At 41.5% G+C, this 21,559-nt stretch overlaps 1 protein-coding gene across 1 annotated transcript in view; it reads right to left on the bottom strand.

Annotated features, from left to right (window-relative positions):
* The window catches only part of UBAC2 (UBA domain containing 2), a 90,219-nt gene that overhangs the window by 49,211 nt on the left and 19,449 nt on the right, over positions 1-21,559 (bottom strand). The gene's annotated exons all lie outside the window — the stretch shown is intronic.

Raw genomic sequence — 21,559 nt, 5'->3', positions numbered from 1 at the left:
TGCCTCACACATTAATAAAGGGACTAAAACTGTATTTGATATCTCTTCTCCTCTCCAACATGAGTATATAACATGCTGAGAGAGTAGGAAGTGAAAGGACTTTGAACACATAAACAGACCATTGAAACAAAACAATTAAAATCAAGCATCCTACTTTTTCCTTCGAAAGGTTAGTCATTAACACTGAGGAAGTTCACACCAGCAAATTCCTGGAGCAAAATGAAGATTGGCAAACGGTTATTCCAAAGGTAGCACATAACATTTAGTAAACATGACTGGCACTGGTAGACGTCCAGGAAATATCAGCTGCCTGTGTTTCTCACTGGGTAGGAGCTTCAAACTACTTCTGTATTTCTTGTTTGAGATATCAAGGAACATCGTATTTTCTAATGAGACAGATATGTAAATGCAAGACACGTCATGAAGAGCGTAAGATTCCCTTGGATCTTTGTACTTTCCACAAAGAAAAAGGAAAGACCTGATTTTATCGGTCTGAAAAGAGAACACGTTACATAACATGTGGCTGAAGCAGCATGAACTTTTCAAGAGAAAACTAGAAACCATCTTTGGTAAAAGGTTTTGATGAGCTTTTTTGTGTGACAAGCTGGGAATTGTTTGTACAGACCTGAATCTAGTTCTCTCTTTTCACAGATAAAGCAAGCAGTTGACAAGCAGCATCAGGTTCAAGTGGCTTAACTCAGGAGGATCTGAATGAAGTTCTATGGACAGAGTCCCTATTTGGAGGGGAAAGTCCAGACAGGACATTAAAACTGTTCATGATAAAATGATGGAACACCTTTCAATTCAAGACTTAGCAGGACATGTCTAGGGCAGCTGCTAAGAGGACTTAAATGAGCTTGTATAAAAGGTTTCTTTAGGGTAAATGGAAGAGTCAATGACGGGGAGGACAACTTCAAAGAACCATAATTTTACAAGTCTCTTGGCTAATTCAGAACAAGAAGTTCTTTTTGCTGTTTCTTACTGGAAAGGGACTTTCCTGAGATGTCCAGCATTCAGGTAGTGAAGGGAAAACATTTTAGACTTGGGTGAAGATCTGCAACCCTGGCAGAAAGCAGGCCTGGTAAAAGCAGAATAGTATTCCGGGTTCCCAAACAGACAGATTCACTAGATAGTGAAATGAAACTGAGTTATGCCAAGCCTTTCTGTTGGAGTATTCAAAGCTCCTGGAAAGCTGGCAGAAGGGACACAAATATCTCCAAATAGGTACTGTTTCTATTCAGGACTGAGAAGATCTCATATGATGCAGTTTGTTAACATACATCACAGTAATGGTTTTAAATAACCAAATCAAAAAAGTAGGGAAAGAGAGAAGCAGGGTGTTTTGCCTTCCAAGGTGTCTGTTCAGAGACTGGGTGGACATCAGTCTGTTTGGGGCAGGTGGTGAGCGACCGCTGTTGCACTGCTTGTTTTTTTCTCACTTATGAATCGTCTTCACCTCCACCCATGAGTTTTCTCGCTTTTACTCTTCCTATTCTCTTCACTATCCATATGGGGAGGAAAGAATGAGCCAGCAGCAGCATGGGTGTTTAGCTACTGCCAGGTGCCAAGCCACCACACAGGCCTATCTGGAAGCCTTGCTCCAAGACATTGATATATAATCTGCACTTAGCTTCTACATCAGTACACTCACTGACCAAACAGACAGAGCTGGAGGCATCCTCCATATTCAAACTCCTTTCAAACATTGTTTGGATGTTTCTATCCATTCATGGATTTGGTTATCAATCTGGGGACAGATAACTACTCCAAGAAAAGGACTTGCAAGTTGACAAAGCCTATTTCAAGAGGTGAAGAAAAAAAAAAAGCAATGCAAAAGCAGTTGGTCACCATTAGGGGAGAAACCTAGGAGGACCTAGTTGTGATACCTGAATACTCAGTGGCTTTTTGGAACCTTGTCTGGAGACAAACTGACATTCAGCTTGGACAGAATCAAAGACATTAGACAGACCTTAGTAGGTCTTTCTAGTAGTAGTAGTCTAGTAGTCTAATGGAAGAAAACTTAAGAATCAATTAAAATACCAAACCAAAACAAACAAAAAAACACCAGCCATCAAAACTGTGGCTAGCAACACCATCTGCCTTAGAGTTAGCCTAAAAGAAACCAGTCTTTGTCAAACAAGTTGCAATGGTTCCCACAAAACCCTGCTGACTCAAAATGACAACTTCAGAGTGGAAGAATGAGGGTAGCACGTCCATCAGTGATTGTAACTGTACTCAGGAGAGCTTCAGGACACCATCTCCTATAGGAATCACTACCTAACTCTTGCTATTGTCCCGAAAGCTACGCAGATGAGGAACTTGTCAGAGACACTCATCTCTTAGCAAAAGCCAGTAACAGCAGCTGTGTGAAACAGCAAACATGCTACCATAAATAACACAGCTCCTGATGCTGCTTAATGACTCCTCTTTTACCAGTCAGCTTATTAGCCTAAAAAGGTTTTTTGTTCTTTTTTAAACAAACATTGCTGTAAAGACTAATCTAGTTCTGAAATTCAAAAGCTTTCAGGCAAGCAAGGAACGAACAGACTCCATGAAAACTATGAACCTCTAATAAAGTGAAAATGAATGTAGCACAGCTGAAGAGGATGAAAAAAGAAACTCTGCTTTATATAATCAGTCTTGGAGGACCTGAAAAGCAGGGATATAGTCTGTCTCTTCTACCTCCCTGCCTGTGATACAGGGCAGAAGAACTCAAGACAAAGCTCAAGTGTTTGTATTTTAGCAGTACCTTTCTATGCTGTCTCAGTACAAACAAGGTAAGGACACCAATAATCTTGAAATACATCAAATTAATTTTAGAGAACATCTCCTAGTACCATCTGCAGACTAAGGCTATGGTATAAAATGAACACAACCAAGCTGCAATTCTTCTCTGAAGAAAAACTAGGGTTTCTGTAATAAATGCTCAAATGCATTTCCTCTTTTTTTTTTCCCCCTCTCAGAATACTGCCTTGGTTTCCTGCAATGACTAACTTTGGACCTACTGAGGCAGATATCTTATTTTTGCATATATCCATGATCAGTCTTTCTTCTCTCAGTTTGTCTGGCCCCTTTTTGAACTCACATAAAAGTCTGCAGCATCTTGAAGCTAGAAGCTCCACTCTGTACATGGTGTCTAGGGTCATTTCGTCTTGCCCATGACACCTGCAAGTTTCATCTGAAGTCCCCTGTTTGCCGCACTGGAAATGAGTGAATACGTTGACTATATATTTACCCAGTCCACATTCCTTATGATCTCAGACATACAATGAAACCCCTTCCTTCAAGTCATATAATCTCTTTTCCCATGAACTCCAAGCTACTGGTCACTTCCATCTAAATTACAGAGAGAAGGAAAGAAGGCCAAAACACAGAAAAAATGCAAATCCAAATGTGTTAGAGCTGGTGGAAGAAGAGAGTAGGGTATCTCTACACAAAGGAAACCAATAGTACACCATCTTATTTTTAATACCACAGCAGCACATGGGTGAATCTGGGATGCCAACACATTACTGCCAAATTTGGATTATCTTCCTCAAATGCATCAAATAAAGAAGAACTGGATCTCAAATGTCCAGAAAAATACGCTCAAAGAAATTTCAAGAAAATCCAATAAGTCTAATATGAAGTCCTGCATCTGACATGGAATTGTACATCAGAGCAGGCTGGGCACTGACTGGATGGAGGGCAGCTTGGCAAAAACGGCTTGGGGTCTTGGTGGACTGTAGGTTCAAAAGGAGTCAGTACTGTGATCTCTTAGCCAAATATGTACTGGACCATGTTAGAAAGAATATCAAGGGAAGCAATCCTCTATTCAGTAAATGTGACATCATGCCTGGAGTCCTGTGACCCTTGTTATGCTCCTCAGGGGCAAAGCAAAGATGGAGACACAGCTGCAATAAGTAACAATCTTCAGATAGTAGGCAGCATCTTTTCACCATGACATTAGCAAGTGAAAAAGGTGGCACAGAAATGCTGTGCAGTTTCTGTCCTTAAGAGATTTTCAGCATCTACTGGATACAGGTCTGACTAAATCAGTATTAGCAAGGCAAGACAACCTCCTGAAATTCCTTCCAACCTGCATCCTTTTATGACTGTAACAGATTTGCTTAAAGCTTTGATTAAGTCAGACAAGAGAGCAGCATGAAACTCACTGTTCTTGGGGTATAACTAGGAAATGATAACTGAAAGTATTGTCTAGTCTTGTCTTCTAAGCTCACTGTCACTGGTGTCCTCCTAAAATAAAAATAAAAATAAAGATGGTCAACACACAGCTTACATTTCTTTCCAAAAGGCTGTATTCATTTTTCTTCTCAGCGCAAAAATATAAGTTTCTCTTCTTCCTCTTTTCTTTTCCACACTTGTGACAGATATTGTGCAAAGTGCTAAACTAAAAAAGCAAGCTTTGCACCTGTTCTGAAGGCAGCAACATTTGTGGTTATCCTACCCGCTCCAGAAAAGTATGCAGTTTTATAACACGCACAAGGAGAAATATGTTCCTCACTCTAATAAGCTAGACATAGCAGTTTCATCCTTCCTGTGGCATGTAACTTTCGAGGGAAGTTGTGGTTTGTCAGCACAAGGCACATCGATGCAGCCTACTTTAAATATAGAGATGTTGGAAACTGATTATTCTCAACTTACTAGGCTACTGAGCAGGCAGATAATGTTTTGGTAGCAGTTGATATTAAGCAGCTCAGAATCTGATTAAACTTTCATACTGCAATTTCTCAGTATGGGGAGTTAACAATAATTCTGTCTAGTTGTAATAGCAACATAGATCACTGTGCCCAGTAGCACAGGAGGAGATGAAGCAGCTGTGCCAGCAGCATGTATGAGGTACTTTTGACAGTAAAAGAAATGAAGACTCCAGGACAAGTGGTTCTTGCATGCCAAAAAAAAATCTAGAAAGTATAGTGTATTTTCAATGGAAGCTATTTGAAACAATACAGATGCCCATATTTTAAATGTGCCTGGGCTAGCAAATAAGAAAAATATATAATATCTCATTTATGCTAAAAGAGGACAAGTGGGCTAAGTTTCATACTCATATTCTGATGGATGAGAAGCCGGACATGAGTCAACAGTGTGTGCTTGCAGCCCAGAGGGCAAACTATATCCTGGGCTGCATTAAAAAAGGGCTCAGCTCTTGTGAAGCCCCATCTGCAGTACTGCATCAGTGCCTGGGGGCCTCAGCACAAGACTAAGAGCTCTTGGAACAGGTCCAGAGGAGGGCCACTAAAAAGATCAGAGGGCTGGAGAACCTCTCCTGTGAGGAAAGGTTGAGGGAACTGGGCTTGTTCAGCCTGGAGAAGGCTCCAGGGAGACCTCACTGTGGCCTTCCAGTAGTTGAATGGAGCATATAAGCAGCAGGGGGAACAACTGTTTACACAGGTTGATAGTGACAGGACAAGAGGCAATGGTTTTAAACTAAGACGGGGAGGATTAGGTTAGATGTTATGAGGAAGTTTTTCACTCAGATGGCGGTGATGCACTAGAACAGTGCTGTCCAGAGAGGTTGTGGATGCCCCGTCCCTGAAGGCGTTCAAGCTGGATGTGGCTCTGGGCAGCCTGCTCTAGTGGTTGGTGACTCTGCCCACAGCAGAGGGGTTGAAACTGGATGATCTTTGAGGTCCTTTTCAAGCCAGACCATTCTATGATTCTATGATATTAGTTTAGAATATGGGATGATTCCATCATTTGGGTTTTCTCCTAAATCACCACTTTAATTCCACAAGAGCTCAAAGTTGAAAATCCAAGTTAAAGCCTGGAGACATACCATTTGTTTGAGCAACGTTTTATGGTAAAACAAACAGAACCTCTGCTTTCTGTCTTTCCAACTATAATCATTTCTATATGACTCTGTTCTTTGTACTTACTTTTTTTTTCCAAAGAACTTCTCTGTTGTTATGATTTTAAAGATCTTTTCAAACCTAAGTGATTCTATGTTTCTGTTTCTGTATCTTTGATTCTTGACAACATCTCAATATCTCTCCTCATTTTCGTTCTAGACAAAAAGCAATGTAATTTATCAGACAGGATATCTTGCTAGAGGTCTTTAAAAACACAATACACTGTGTGACACTAACAAAAATGTGGTCTGGAAGAAAGTATCTCAGTTCTATGGAAAAAAAAATCAAGCCATCTGAATTTGTTGGCATAACAGATTATGTTTGCATAAATATCACCAAAGAAGGATCTTACATCTTTAACTCCTCCTTAACCCACAAGCTAGAGCAGAATAAGAACCAGCATGCTCTGATACTGGCGAGTGGAACTAGTGACCACAAACACTATCGATGGCTACAAAATGAGAAGCTTTCAATTCTGGGCACAGCTATGATGCCTTTTCATCCTCTTCTGCTGCTTTTCTCCTGCACAATTAAAGTCATTCAGCCAGTACCCTCATCCCATGCCTTGGGCATCAAGCAGCCTCTGCATACAGGAGCACCAGGAGAGCTGCCACAGCTAAGGAAACCTACACAGCTAGACAGACCACCCCATGGACCAACACAGACGATCAAACTAAGGTCAGGGAAATGCCTCCTGTTGCTCAAACTCATTTTACTGCCTCCATTAAAGGCCTCTATTCCTTTCCTCCAGTCTTCTGCTGCGTGTGCAAGTTGAACTTGGAAAAATCAGTTCCTCTGGCTGTAGTTCTGCATTCCTAATAGAGTAAATTCATTGCTGGTGATGAGTAGGCACTTACTGTACAGCTCAGCATCTCCACTCAAGCAGCCGAGCACCACCCTGTGCAGTGCTTCTTGTGCTACAGCTTGCAAATTCCTGCTGAAATTAAATGACTGATGTTTAGAACTGTAATAATGTCCATTAAAATATTTTTGGAACAGATATCAATAAAGACTTAGTAACATAATATATTTTGCACTGGAACAGTCTGCCTGGAGAAGCTGTGGTGCCCCATCCCTGGAGATGCTCAAGATCAGGTTGGATGGGCCCTGATCGAGTGAGGGGCAGCCTCACCCACAGCAGTGGGTCACCCACTTTAAGATTCCTTCCAACCACAACCCTTCTGTGATTCTGTGACAGATGACAGATGAAGCCTCATCAGCAAGCAGTCTAAGATAATTTCTTCAAACATTTATTTGTTGTAAGTGGTGATTGTCTTTACAGTTTGAATCAGTTTTCCAAGAGAGAGCAACGTTTACTATTAATTTATATCCTCTGTCAAAAGTGATGCAAATATCAGGGCAAAACGATGAAGTTTGAACCCTGAACTCTCTTCTCAGAAATCTGATTCTAATGCTCTTTCACAAGGTGCCACTTTCTATTTCCAAACAAAAACAGGAAACAAGTGTGCCTCATTGGCCACAGACACGTTTGGGTAGAAGAAAATTTTGTTACCCTCTTCAGAAACTACCAGCATCTCAAAAAAAAAAAAAAAAAAAGAAGAAGAAGCTCAAAATAAGAACTATGATTTATGCTCCATCTAATTCACCTATTCCCAGCAGAACTCTTCCATGCAGATAACAATGACAGCAGTTGCTAAGGAGAGGAAAGGGGAAAAATATCATGGTGTATCAGTAAGATGCACAAAAAATTGCAAATCAGTTAAGAAGTAAAGGTTAGGGTCTTCAGTGACCTTTGCTTAGAACAGCAACACTTCTGATTCATAAGGCATCAAAAAACGAGCAGAACTTTGAATCAAATTACAGAGGTAACTTCACCAGTAATTATTTGTTTTACTGTTGTAGAAGCCAGCAGTGGACAACTGCTCCATAAAGAGTGAGTGAACCACATAACTGCTAATCCAGGTACACCTCAAAGACACCATGGAACTACTATTTAATCAAGGTGGAGTCTCCTCTGGAGATGTTCAAGACCTGCCTGGACGCCTACCTGTGCAACCTGGACTAGGGAGCTGCTTTGGCAGGGGGACTGGACTCCGTGATCTCTGCAGATCCCTTCCAACCCCTACAGTTCTGTGATTCTGTAATCAATAGTATAATTAACCAGCGTGTGCAAAGGCAATGCATAATTTGTCAGTGTACATGTAGTCAATGCACATTTAATCATAAGTACAGGTATAATATATTGCCTTCTCCATATGAAATGCAGATCATACACATTTGTTCTAGGACTGTAGCTTTATCAATGAGACAAGAATAATAGAGCATACTGTCCAAGGGAGTCTGAAAAGCTAAGTCCTCACTCTAGGCTGCTGGTGACAGCAGTCTGCACCATGAGAAAGACTCTGCAGAAACACTGGTTATCTCAGAGCCGGTGAACCTCACCACAGAAGGGCTATGACCAAAGGTCCATTCAATGCCCGTATCAACTCAGGGCTCTCAGCATCTGAAGAGACGTAAGGTTTCATCACTTGTTTTTAGCTTTTCTTGGCTAGTAAGGCTACACCTACCTGCTTTGTAGGTGTTTGAGCCTTCCTTACAAGGAAGCAGAAAGAACCAGCCTCTCCCTGATGCACAATGCTTGGTTTTCATTTATCACTCTTCTAACTGTAACACCAGAATGATAATTACAATTCTTTCTATCCAAAAATTATAATTATTCTTTCAAATCAAAAAGACCAAAGTGACTAGGTTAAAAAATTAAATGAATGGATTTTTGTTGCAAATAGAACCAAACTAATGATACGGCTTTGTAGAGAATATAGAAGAAAAAAAAAAGCAAGCAAATTGCACATAATGGAGAACATAACAGTAAGCTATCCTAAAATTTGAGAGAGTTTCAAGCAGTGCTGCCTCTGAGAAAAACTGGAATGAAGCAATGGCTGTAAGAAAACAAAACCATAAAATCTGGATGTTAAAAATACTCCCATCTATTAGGGTGATAAGGATGGCCAACAAATACACAAAAATATAGCAATTACTTAACATTTTTAGAGAAAGTATCTGAAGTTATTAAACTTCAGAAAGTTTAATAGAAGTATAGAATATATTAACCATCCATTTATTTTTCCTCTTCTCTCAATCTCATATTCCTCTCTATTGGCTACTCTGATTCTGATAGACAAGTAATAAACCATTCAGAGAGATGAAAAGTAGTATCACAACAATACACGTAGTGCAGTTTCTTTTAACAATTACTTGTTCTTCCAATAATCTTTGTTTAAAACTATCCAGTATGGAAATGCAATTACAACTCATTTATTTTTAGAAAGGGTTAAGACAGCTGGCAATGTTTAACTAAGTTGGCAAAGGCTCACGTAATGTTTATCTCCATAAGCTGCTTACAGAATACCAACTGCAGCGATTTAAACCTCCTGCAGTGCAGGCCAGTTTCCCCTTAAAATAAAATATTTCCAACTTGAATAATTACACTCACTTCACAGAGCTCTAATAATAACATCCTTGTCACTTGTCACTGATAAAAGCAACAGAAAAAAGCAAGTGTGAGAGACACCTACTTTTCTGAGTGTCTGCCTGCAGATACAAATGCCACTTAGTACTCTCTGCTTGCATCTGTCAGCATCAGAAATAGCAGCCAGAAGTACCAGGGAAGTGACTGCCCCTTGTATGCAGCACTGGTGAGACAGCACTTCAAGTGCTGTGTTCAGTTCTGAGCCCCTCACTACAAGAACCATACTGAATTGCTTCAGCACATGTAAGAAGCATACTGAAGCTGGTCAAGAGACTGGACACACGACTGATGAGGAATGGCTGCATTAACTGGGGTTAATTAGTGTGGAGAAAAGAAGCTTGAGGGGAGACCTTGCTGTACTCTACGACTACCTGAAAGAAAGCTGTGGCGATAAGGGTGTCAATCTCTTTTCTCAGGTGACAAATGACATGAAATGGAGGTGTGCCAGGGTAGGATTTGATTGAATATTATTACAACGAATTTCTCCCCATTTCCTCAAGTTTTGGGACAGGCTGCCCAGTGAAGTGGAGGAGGCCCCATGCCTGGAGCCATTGAAGAGACCTTGGGGATGTGGCACAAAGGGACGTATTTTAGCACTGGTGCTCAGAAGGTCCAGCTGATGGTTGGACAGTGCAAACAAAATGATTCTATGAAGTTAAAGGGGGCAGCTCATCAAAGGAAAAAGCTGTCAAAGGTGCACTGTCTTGCTTCTAGATTCATTCAAGCATTTGCAACACCTTTTTGTCAAAATACCTGCTCCAGCTTCCTTTCTCTTAATGTTATCCAACTGGATATTTTGTGTACACATACATGTGCCCATTTGAGAAGCGTGGTATCAGCAACACAGAAACAAGCCTAACATCTCAGATGACACAGCTTTGCATACCAGAGATAACGGTTGATAACAGCATTTTGGTCTCTTATCATCCTTAAATACAGGGTTTGTAGTGATAAAATGTGTAGAACCCTATGGTTGGGCAGGTCATAGTGTTCTTCCTTATCTGTCTCCCCCCTCTGGCAAAGGTTACTGGTGCTATCAATGCTATAACAACAAGCATCCTAGCAATCAAACCTGAATCTTGTGGTACAGTCACAAAGGGTGAAAATCCCTCCTCTGCCTTCCAGCTACGTGCTCCCATTGCTTTCCTTGCTTATGCCCTGGCATTCATCCATTCACAAGTGAGAAGGTTCAGAAACTTCACACAGAGCAGAATGATTCCTACAAGAATGTCTGTGCTTCTGTCTTTTTACATTATTTTATCTCCCTTTAACTACTGCCTGTATGAAATCAGATGACTTGCACTGCAAGTTGTAGACAGGGAAGTGCAGGCTGCATGGCTCCATAAGCGGCAGCTTGCACTTCAGCAGCTCATCCACACATTAAAACTGCACCTTCAGTAGGTGAGGAAAAACCACATGTTTATTCTTGCTGACTCCTTTAGAAGGCTCTGGTAGAGGGGTGGAGAACACAGCTGAGGAACTGATAATTATGTTTTGAATTAACACAGCTCCTTCCATCAGCCAAATACATCAGAACCCTCAGGACAGAGTCTGGGTGGCTAGGTTCACTTACACAGATAATGTGGCACTTTGCATTTATAACTATTTTTTTAAATACTACTTTTTTTTCTTTAAGCACTGTTCAGGCCCTTCTGCTCCATGTATTAAGACCTTCATTGCACTCCTCCCTGGAGCTCTCCAGAAGCTGCCTGGCCATGGGCCTGGGCACCCTGCTTTGCTTGGGTCCAGAGCTCCCAGACTCATTCACCCAGAGATTGTGACACTGTGAAATATATGAACTTAGATGAAATATCAAGCAGACTGATTTCTGAGAAGTGATGCAGGAATTTACATTGAATTCTGGGTAAAACGTTAAGAAGAAAACAGGGAAAGCAGAAGGTGCTATACTGCTTCAACAACGTAGGCTTGAATGTTCTTTCACACTTCTGTCAGAGTGCACAGCTACTAAAACACTATGTTAATCAAAAGGTAAATTAAAAAAAATGTAATCAGACCCAGAGAACCATGGTGTGAAGAAGTACATAACCAAATTAACATCTCACTATGGAAAAGATCATTAAGTGAAAGAAAACAAACAACAAAACTTTCTTTCATCAAGTCCTTGAAGAAATGAATTGCAACCAGTTACAGAAAAGCTATCCACAGAAAAGCACACATTATTTTGAACATCTCTTTATGGATATGGCTTTATTTTCTTAAGTTTACAGGACACTTAAATAAAAATCTAAATAAGTTTTTTTTTTTAAAGAAGAAAAAAAGTTTTAAAACACACGAAGTATTTTGTAATACACCAAGGTAATATTGGCCTATTTTGGAGCTGCAAAAAAATAACTTCTTTTTCACTGGCAGTTTCCTACCAGAGTGTAGTGTATGTGCTTTACCAATCTCAAAATCTTTTCCCACGCCAAAAAGCAGTGGCAAAAAAGAAACACACTGGAAGGCTGTGCTGCCATTCAGCTAGAGTTGGGCAAAGAGTTGAGCAGAGAGAAACTGGATGAGGTTTAACAAGAGCAAGTTTAGAGTCTTGCACCTAGGGAGGAATAACTGCATTCACCGGCACAGATTGGGGGATGACCTGCTGGAGAGGAGCTCTGTAGAGAGGGACCTGGGTGTCCTGGTGGATGACAGGTTGGCCATGAGCCAGCAGTGTGCCCTGGTGGCTAAGAAGGCCAATGGGATCCTGGGGTGCATTCAAAAGAGCATGGCCAGCAGGTCAAGGGAGGTGATCCTCCCCCTCTACTCTGCCCTGGTGAGGCCTCACCTGGAGCATTATGTCCAGTTCTATAAATACCTAAGGAGCAGGAAGCAAAGGGATGATGCTGGACTCTTCTCAGCAGTGTGTGGCAATAGGACAAGGGGAAATGGCCACAAACTGAAGCATAGGAAGTTCTGTGTTGGAACTTCTTCCCAGTGCAGTGAGGGAGCAGTGGCACAGCTGCACAGAGAGGTGGTGGAGTCTCCTTCTCTGGAGACGTTCCAGACCCGCCTGGACGCCTACCTGTGCAACCTGGGCTAGGGAGCTGCTGTGGCAGGGGGTTGGACTCCATGGTCTCTGGAGGTCCCTTCCAACCCCTACTGTTCTGTGACTCTGTGAAAGAGGTAGATTCGGAATGGCTGCTTTGTTAGCTGAGACAGCCTTTGGACCAAAGCTGTCTCTCAGATAGAGTGGTGCCATCATAATTAATTCATCTGCATCTTGCTCCATTTTTCTGTATTATCAGAAAATTGGAAAAGGTGACCTCAAGTCTGACTGTCTCTATAATAGAAGATAACATTTTTAAAAAATAGCTTTGAGAAGTCACCTCTGATTATCTATCTGCTCATGACACACTTGACTTAAGCACTCAAATCCCACTCAACAATTTGCCAGTAAGTAAACTAAGTTCCATCAATTGAAGGGCAAAGAAAGAGGGTGATATGTTACTCTTCGTGTGTATGCAACACACCATGGTACTGTCAGCTATCACTAAGCAGTAATTGAATATTAATGGCCAGAAGGATTATCTATCCCACCTAATCTGCACCTACTGAACTAATCTGGCACATGCACTGAGAAACTCAATATCCAAGGCCTCCACTCCTTTTGAAGAATGAGAGTAAACTCCCTAGCTCAGGTAATAGAAATCTGTGACTATATATCTGAAAATGCCTGAAAACAAGAGGCTTTAATCCTGCAGACACATGAATTATCACTGTGATACGCTCTTTGAAACAATTCAAACTGACAGGTCCAGTGTGTGATAAGAAAAGCATCATGCATGGCCATATTGCAATGTGGCTCACTAAAGCTACTCAAGTCCACAGGGATGTGTTGGCATACACTGGAGCCTGAGTAAAAACATCCTTCAAGTCTGGGGGAAAAAAACAAAGCAGAAAGTATAACAAGTATAAACTAGTAATAATAAAAATCATGTTTCTATGAAGGTCAGCTGAGGCTTTTATATTTTTATGAATCTAAAGAGCAGAGACCAGTCCAGCAGTTGTTCAAGGCCATGGCACTTAATGGGGTAAGCTGCCCCTCGTGAGCCACCCTACTGAATCAAAAAGAGAGGGCAACTTTTCTTCATTTAAGACAGCTACTTCAATAGGTCTTTGAGAAGCACGTAGCTTTTAAAGCAGAACCTTTCACCAGGAATGGTCCAATCTGTAATAGGGATTGCTTTTTCAACCTCCTAGAACTATTTGCACAGATAAGTCCGACAGACGTGTGAACTACGCAAAGAGGGATGGGCACCACAAATAAATGACAACTTTGGACTTCCCTTTCAGCCTCTGACACCTGATCCTGGACTGTGCTGCCAGGCCTCGTGTTCCAGCACAGACACACCAGTTCTCTGAGCTCTCCTGATTCCATACAGCCAGCACGTCACCTAGTCCACACCCAAGCAAGGCAAGGGAACACCCAGTTACATGATGAGTTGAAGAGGGTCTATACTCTCAACTCCTCACTGATTTCAGCACTGAATAACTTTCACCAGATTCTGTATTTAGTGTAAAGCTTGCATAGAGCAAAGCCACAAAGGACAGAAGTTCACGATGACCTTGCTGCCAACCACAGAAGCTATTTTTGTACCATTTATTATGGCACTTGTGGTAACAATACATTGGAGCTAACTACTGAGACATGATGATGAAACTGAGACTGATACATTCCATTGAACCTCCATTCAAGATTCTGAGTGCAATCCTGTAGAGCAGTACAGTAATTGGCTACACCTTGATATTCTTCTACAGTAAATATAATTCATCATTTCTTGGGCAAGACTTTTTTAAAATTGGTCAAACAGGAAATCAAATCTCTTCTCGTAACTTATCACATTATAATCAGTACATTTTAACAGATACTGTAGCATTTTTTCGAAAGCTAAGGACTAGTAAGAAGAGGTTTTAATGCTCATTTTACTCAGTTTGCTAGTTCCACAGTACCTGAAAATCAGTGCTTGCTGCATTGTTGGGGTGGTTTTGTTGTTGTCAGGTTTCTCTGGTGGGTTGTTTTTTTGTGTGTGTTTTTTCTTCCGTTAAGACCTTTCACACTTTGTTTTGGTCTCTGACTTTAGCTCATCTTTTCTTTTTACAAAGACAACTCTCTGGATATTCTAAGGCCCAAGCCGCTGGCAGGAAACCATTTAGCTTGTTCATGACAAAATAGAAACAAAATAGAAAAGCTGTGTCAAAGAAGTGATTTCTTCGCAAAAACACTTCCCCATTAAGACCACCAAGTCATTTATTTATTTATTTATTTCAGCTACAGACCCAGGTGTTGAAGCAAAAGTGATGACTATGCACAACAAGTATATTTAGTAAGTAAGGAGGAAACTTTAAAATAAAGTCACACATTGTTCTTTGTACATAGGGTCTGCAAAGTCCCTTAATTCTAAAAAAGACACATTCTAATTTCTTAATACTTCAGTGGAGCAACCACAGTAGTTTTGTTACTACACCAATATGCATTGTCTTGCCTCACGACTATTTATTAAAGACTCAATCATATAGCTGTGCCTCCTCAGAAAACCAATGAACTTAGTGAATCAGCTTATCTGACAAATCAAGAGTTCTTATAAGGAATCCCTCACTACAAGCCCTCCTTTGTGAAGTCGCTCCATCACCCTCTCTGCCTCAAGACAGCAATCGTATACACTTTAAACATGCAAAACAGTATTCCCTAATACTAATAACATCTCCAACTGCTTTGAAGAATTACCCATCCTTCCTTTCCTTCTTCCCCCTACCCAATCAAATAATTAGATACCCCAAACAAATTACTGCCCTCAGAGAAGAGGGAAGGAAGAGTCACAGACCATCATCTGAATGAAGGCAGATCATTTTGGGATGGTGAGAGATATTTTACCTGCTTTACAAAAGGATAGCAGGATCCTTACTACAAAAACATTCTAGCAAACCATGCTCATAGCAGAACTTGTACCAATATCAGACAACTAGTATTTTTAGAATGCAACGACTACTACAAGACTGTTTTCAAAGCAACATGGGGCACTACCATCATTAAGCCAAGTTACAAACAATAGCCAAAATTATCATTTGTTCAGAATTGTTTGGCACAGACATCCACAATTAGCTACAGGATTTCCTTCTGAATTCCAAAGGGACTTCCATTTTCCTGTCTTCCTTTACTGGGGTTGAACATTAGAAACAAACAAGGTGCTGCTACTTCCCGAAAGAGGAAGAGAAAGGGTAAAAAAAACAACTGTGCTGACAGTAAGAGCAGAAAAAGTTATTTTCTTACAGTTAACCATCCCCAGGTGGACTGAATATAACCTTTAAGAATCAAGTGCTGGCCTCCTATTTCCATTAGTAAGAAAGAAAGCATAATTCCTTTCCATCCAAAAAATATTAATTATTTCATGAAAACACCAGTCTTCCAGGAAAGCAATGTGCTGCGTTAAGAAAGTTGTTGTTGCGGCACCTGATTTTGATAGAGACTTATCAGAGAAACAAGATAAAACAAAACCTGGGGATGGCTGGCTTTCAAAGCTCAAGGTGGTTTAATTTATTTATCTTTATGTTACATAACAACTTCAGAAGAAGAACGATAAAACACTGTTTTCCCCTTCTTTTCCCCTTCCTCAACAAAGCACCTTCTAATTCTCCACTTTTATGGGGCAAATTCAGACAATAAGTAAGGATGTACTCACCTACAACTCACTCTCAAGACTGTATCTTATTATCCAAAACCAAAATGCAAGAAGGTGAACTGTTGTAGGATGAGAAATAGAACTCTTTGAACAGTAAAAGAATTTGCAATTCCACCACTGCAAATTCTAAGGTTACAAATAACGACATAGCTCCCTTTCCCAGGATGGTCAAAATGGTTTTCAGTCTTTTTAATTGGTTTTCCTACATAATTGGCTAAGTAGAAGAGGTGCATAAAGGAATGACCTATTAATTATACCTGTTTTCTGCTGTGCCAAAGATCTGTTGCTACACTAGCTTAAGATCCATAGATGGCAGCATTGACACAGTAATTAATCATCACCACACTGTAGGTCAAAATGCATTTCACACTGTCTCTTATTGGATGCTAAACCCTGTCTCCAACTTTCAAATATATTAGCACCAGGCAATATAAAAATCAAGCTATGAACTGTATGGCAATAAGGAAAAGCCAGATTCAACACCACTACTTTAAACAGTCAAATAACTGTAACACTATCATCTTGGAAACAAAATACATCATCAGATAATATTAACCACTACGGACAACTGGTATATTTCTTGATTACCTATGCATGCTGCCTAATTAGAAAGAAGAAGGAACACATGTCCCACATCCCCTCACCTTTACTGCATCTAATTCAAAATAGAGCTTTGCACTTCTTCCTGATGCAGTGTCGTTTGAGTTCCACCATCACACAGCTCAGAGCTCGATTACAGGCAACTGAAAACAACCACAGACTCACATGATGTCTGAGGCTGGCAGGGAGCTCTGGACCCACTTGCTGCAGCAGCACCACCCAGAGCAGGGTGCCCAGGCCATGGCCAGGCGGCTTCTGGAGAGCTCCAGGGAGGAGACCCCACAGCCTCTGGGCAGCCTGTGCCAGTGCTCCGGCACCCACACTGTGCAGCACTGCTCCTGCTGTTCAGAGGGAGCCTTCTGGGCTCCAGTTTGTGCCCATGGCACAGAGCATCTCTGAAAAGAGACTGTCTCTGCTCTTGATGTAACCTCCCTTCAGGTGTTTATAGACATTGATGAGATCTCCCTGAGCCTCCTCTTCTCCAGGCTAGGCAGTTCCAGCTCTCACAGCATTTTTAATAGACGTCCCAGTACCCTGATCACTTTGACAGCCCTCCCTTGGGCTTCCTGCAATTATGCCCAAGTTTCTCTTGTACCCTGGGGCTCAGAACTGGACACAACTCAGGATCTTCTGTTTAACAATATACCACATGTTCTAGGACAAAAATGAAAATGCACAGGATGAATGTGTTCAGAAAAGGACAGTTACACAAGCTGAGCTTTATCTGCCCTTCCTTTCTTATTGCCATCTTTACCAACACAGTGTTTTCGCAACAAAACTCTGCTTACAATGTTGAACTTAAAATCCATGTCCTGCCTTATTGTGCTAAGCTTCTTGTTGCAATAAACCTCAGGGGTTTTGCCTCCTCCCTCTCTCTCAGATCTGTAAGTGAATACTTGGTAGGAAAGTATGGAGAAAGTGTTAATGGCCTTTACTTCTCGCCTAAAGCTTAAGTGCATTTCAAAGTGCAAAAAATAATGGCACGCAAATAATCAGCCGTCATCGTGCATTTGAGTAGCACATCTCTGTTGGCACTTTTCACAAAACATTAACAGCAAAAGGGGATCGACAGAATGGCACGTCTGTATGTCAGGTGCAAAGACAGTGACTTCTGTGAAACCATCTGCCAGCAGCCAGCTCTGCTGTCTTTCTTTGCCAGCTCTCAGCGTCAGCTGGATCTGTCCTGGTGCCCAGACGCCTGTTTCATGCCCTGAGCACACTTGTGCTCACCTTATCTTCCACTCCTCTCCAAGAACAATGCTCAGGACACACCAAGCAAACCTGCTCTGCAAAGGCCTGCTGCTCCGTGGCAGGATATGAGCTGTTACAGCCTGTCCATATGGTTAGCAACAACCCCTCCCCTCTTGAATACCCTTTTTCACGTCAGCTCAACCTCACCCACTGCAACAAACCGAGCTTTGCAACCTCAACACATCTCTATATTCATTAATCTGTGCCAGAGACAGGTGGCATGGACAGAATAGCACAGAAGTGACAGAAGACTGTCACTTCACGACAGCAAGCTACCTGCCAGGGCTGGGCACCGTGCACAAGAATGCCACAAGGAACAAGGTGTCCTTGAACTTAAAGGACACTGCTTGTTCTAATTCTGCAGCTCACTCTGATTTCTGGCACTTCACTGACATGTTTAGCATGTCAGTGCTACTTAGTGGATATGGAGCACTTTATAAATTAAGTAATTAAAATTATATATATCCTCCAGTTGGTAACTGAGCAGAGGTTGTCCAAGCTCCTGAGCTATGGAGGAGTCAAAATGATTTTTTTCCCCCTACCTTCTGCACCACACTCCATTGAAAATCTTGAATATAACAGCTCTCAATAAAGAAATTTCTTTTGAAACATTAACTCCATGCCTGGGAGGCATATTGAGTTTCTAAACACTACTCCTACGCACCTGAGCAGTTCAACAGTAAAAATATCACATGCTGCACACTCAGACCAGAAGGAATATTTGAAAGTAGTCTCCTGGACAGTTTCTAACAGGAACAACTACCTCACTGCATAGCATATCCATGACATTTTCACTCATTTAAAAAAAATCTGAATATTCATCTAGATTTTTAATAATTACAGAATACCTGTGATGGGAAATCTGTACTTTTGGCTAAAGAAAAGCTGTTTCTCAATGTAACAGAACGAAGGTGGTGAGCAGAACACAGACAACATTTCAAGAAATCTGCCAAAGGCAATAAGGATTTCATCAACAAGCATGGAACTGTTCTGGTATTTGGCATGAGGTAATATCAGAGAACCCTTAGGAGTTGGAAGGGACCTTTTAAAGGCAATCTAGTCCAACTCCTCTGCAATGAACAAGGACACCCACATAGTTCAGACAGCCCAGGGCCTGATCCAGCCTTGCCTTGGAAGTCTCCAGGGATGGGGCACCATATGCGACTACACAGATGGTGAGATTGCTGCAGTGTAACAAAATGCTGTCTCCAGTCCACTACCAGACATCTCAGAGTTGCAACTTTCAATACATTTCAATTTTTTGAAGTAGTGCTTATTTAAAGGCTGATGCTGGTGAACAGAGGAACTGACAGTTTGATGCACTGTGTATTTTTAGGGTATTTAGTGACATGGGATGTGTCCTGGCTGCACAGGAACAAACAAACAAAACCTTAGGAGAAATACAGAAGGACAATTTCACTACTGATTTTTTCAAAAGGAAAAAACAGGAAGTCCTTCCTCAAATTACACCAAATTTTAGCTAAACTCAGAATGGAAAGCAATACACAACAGCAAGCAGAACATGCCAGGTACTGTTAGATAGGCTGCAGCCCCCTTCAGCTGCTTCGTTTCCAATCCCATCAGCTCTGCTGCACACAGCATTTATATTTACTCCGTGTTGTTGCACAAGAGAAGAGGGACAGCTGTGCCAGAACCCAGCCTCTGTGAAATGTGCACATGCCAAAGTTGGGAAAAAACCTGCAAGAAACTTAAGCATTTACTGCCACCACAACTTTCAACTGGTGGCCTACTCTTATTCACATCTTTCACCATGGAACAACACAATACGGGTATAAAAGGTGAGGAACAATTTCATCGAGACTGAGAACTGTAACCAAAATTGTATTTGTGAACTCACCCACAACGGCAGGCTGGTAAGTGAACAGACTGGCTCACGGGGACAGCTGCTTCCTGTACCACTGGCTGTGCAAGAAGCTTCAGTTCATTCTTTTCTACCAGTCCAAACGATGCCAAGTTCGGAAAGAAACGGAGAACACGAGCTCAAGACAAAGCAGAGGGTAATTATTCTGCCCCTCTAGTGCAGAACTTTTCTATATCGAATGGGTAAAGCTTACATGATGTGATAAGTGGACAGGCAAGATGCACTCTGCTGTATCATGACAGAACCACAGAGAAAGAAAACCAAGCACTACCTGACTCCTGCAAGAAAAACAGCACAAAGACAATCCCCTCAGTGATGCACTTTGACGTCGCTGCAAGCCATCAGACTGATTTCTTTTAAGGCTTACCAGCTGCTAGCAAAGTCAGGGCTGCAGACCACACATGCACTCTGCCTTACTCTCAGACATGAAGCACGTTGGCTTGGCTTTGAACTACTCAAAGGTGGCTTTAACAGAAGGTAGCATTTTCCTTGAACATCAGAACAAAACAAAACACAAAACCAGCCCTGGATGGGACTGAGCATTCATTTCAGAAAACACTCCCTTCTCAGGAAAACCACTGTGAGAGACTCATCTCTAGCTGACAAAAAAGTACAGAATAAGAGGCAAACAGAAAGAGCAGCAGGTGCTTCCTAAACAGAAGCTGCAGCACCAGAGAACTCAGCTTAGCAGAGGCCAGCTACCTCTCTGAAACCACAGCTAGTGCAAGTGTTCACACCCAGCATGCACTCAGAACTAATTTTGTGCTCCCTCTTTAGCTCCAGGAAACTTTAGCTCCAGTGTCTCTCCATTTGCTTGTTCAAGTACACCCATAGCACAGCTTGGGTTGAAGGTACCTCAGGAGTAGCACAGATTGGTTACCAAAAACGAAAAGGCTCTTGTCCACAAGAGCTGAAAAGCCAAGGCAATCTTTTTCAGGAGCTGCATACTCTTTTCTTAAACCTTTCAAAAATATCCGTGTCACTGGATTTCAGTGACCTTTCACTACACACGAAAACAGCATGACTGATTCATCCTTCTGGAGCATGCTCCAGAGTTGTTATGCTAAGGACAAAGCCACTTCATTTTCAACACTGTTCAGTCCTTCACGTGTTCTCTGTAAAACACGTCTTTTTAAGATGCTCTTTAACCCAAAAACATTAAGCAGTGCTTTATATTTATATTTCTATTGGATGGACTGGGCAGGATTTACAGCTCGTTGCATCTGAGAGATCTTTGAAATTATTACAAAAATTAAGTACCAGTTCGTCTGAGAAGGAAAGTCCAAATATTTAAAGATATCACACACTGAAAACTATGCCAAACCCCACCCTGTGGTTAGGTCACCTGTCACTGATGTGTGCAAATATCTATGCAGTACCACAAGCCCATTGAACAGACATAGATTACATGACTCCAGGACAAAGCATATATGCCACAGAAGTTACTTTTAGAACTATGTGAGGATCACCTGCTGACACTCTTCCAGTCAGTGAAGAAGGGTGACCCCATAAAACAGGCCTGATTCTGGCTCCATCTGAGCTGTAGGACTTTTGTAACTTCTGGAACCACGTGCAATCCCAGCAAATTCTACACTGCATGTCAGAAGGGAACTGAAATATTACTGTTCCCTTCCTCAACATGCACTTCCTGTTCCTTGATTTGCAGGGGAAAAAATGGAGGCAAAGAGAAGTAACAAGCTCTCCATGGCATGCTTCAACATCCTAAAGACAGTCTGGGAACTGCCACTTGATGACCACTCTGCAAAGAATCTGGAATACCCTTCTCCAAATGGCTCTCTGAAAGTTTCTC

The sequence above is a fragment of the Cyrtonyx montezumae genome, unplaced genomic scaffold (genome assembly GCF_038088225.1).
Source record: "Cyrtonyx montezumae isolate F1298 unplaced genomic scaffold, pur_monq_1.0 scaffold_3, whole genome shotgun sequence".
Lineage (NCBI taxonomy): Eukaryota > Metazoa > Chordata > Aves > Galliformes > Odontophoridae > Cyrtonyx > Cyrtonyx montezumae.
The sequence above is the reverse complement of the archived record's forward strand: the minus strand, read 5'-3'. Positions and strand labels throughout refer to the sequence as shown.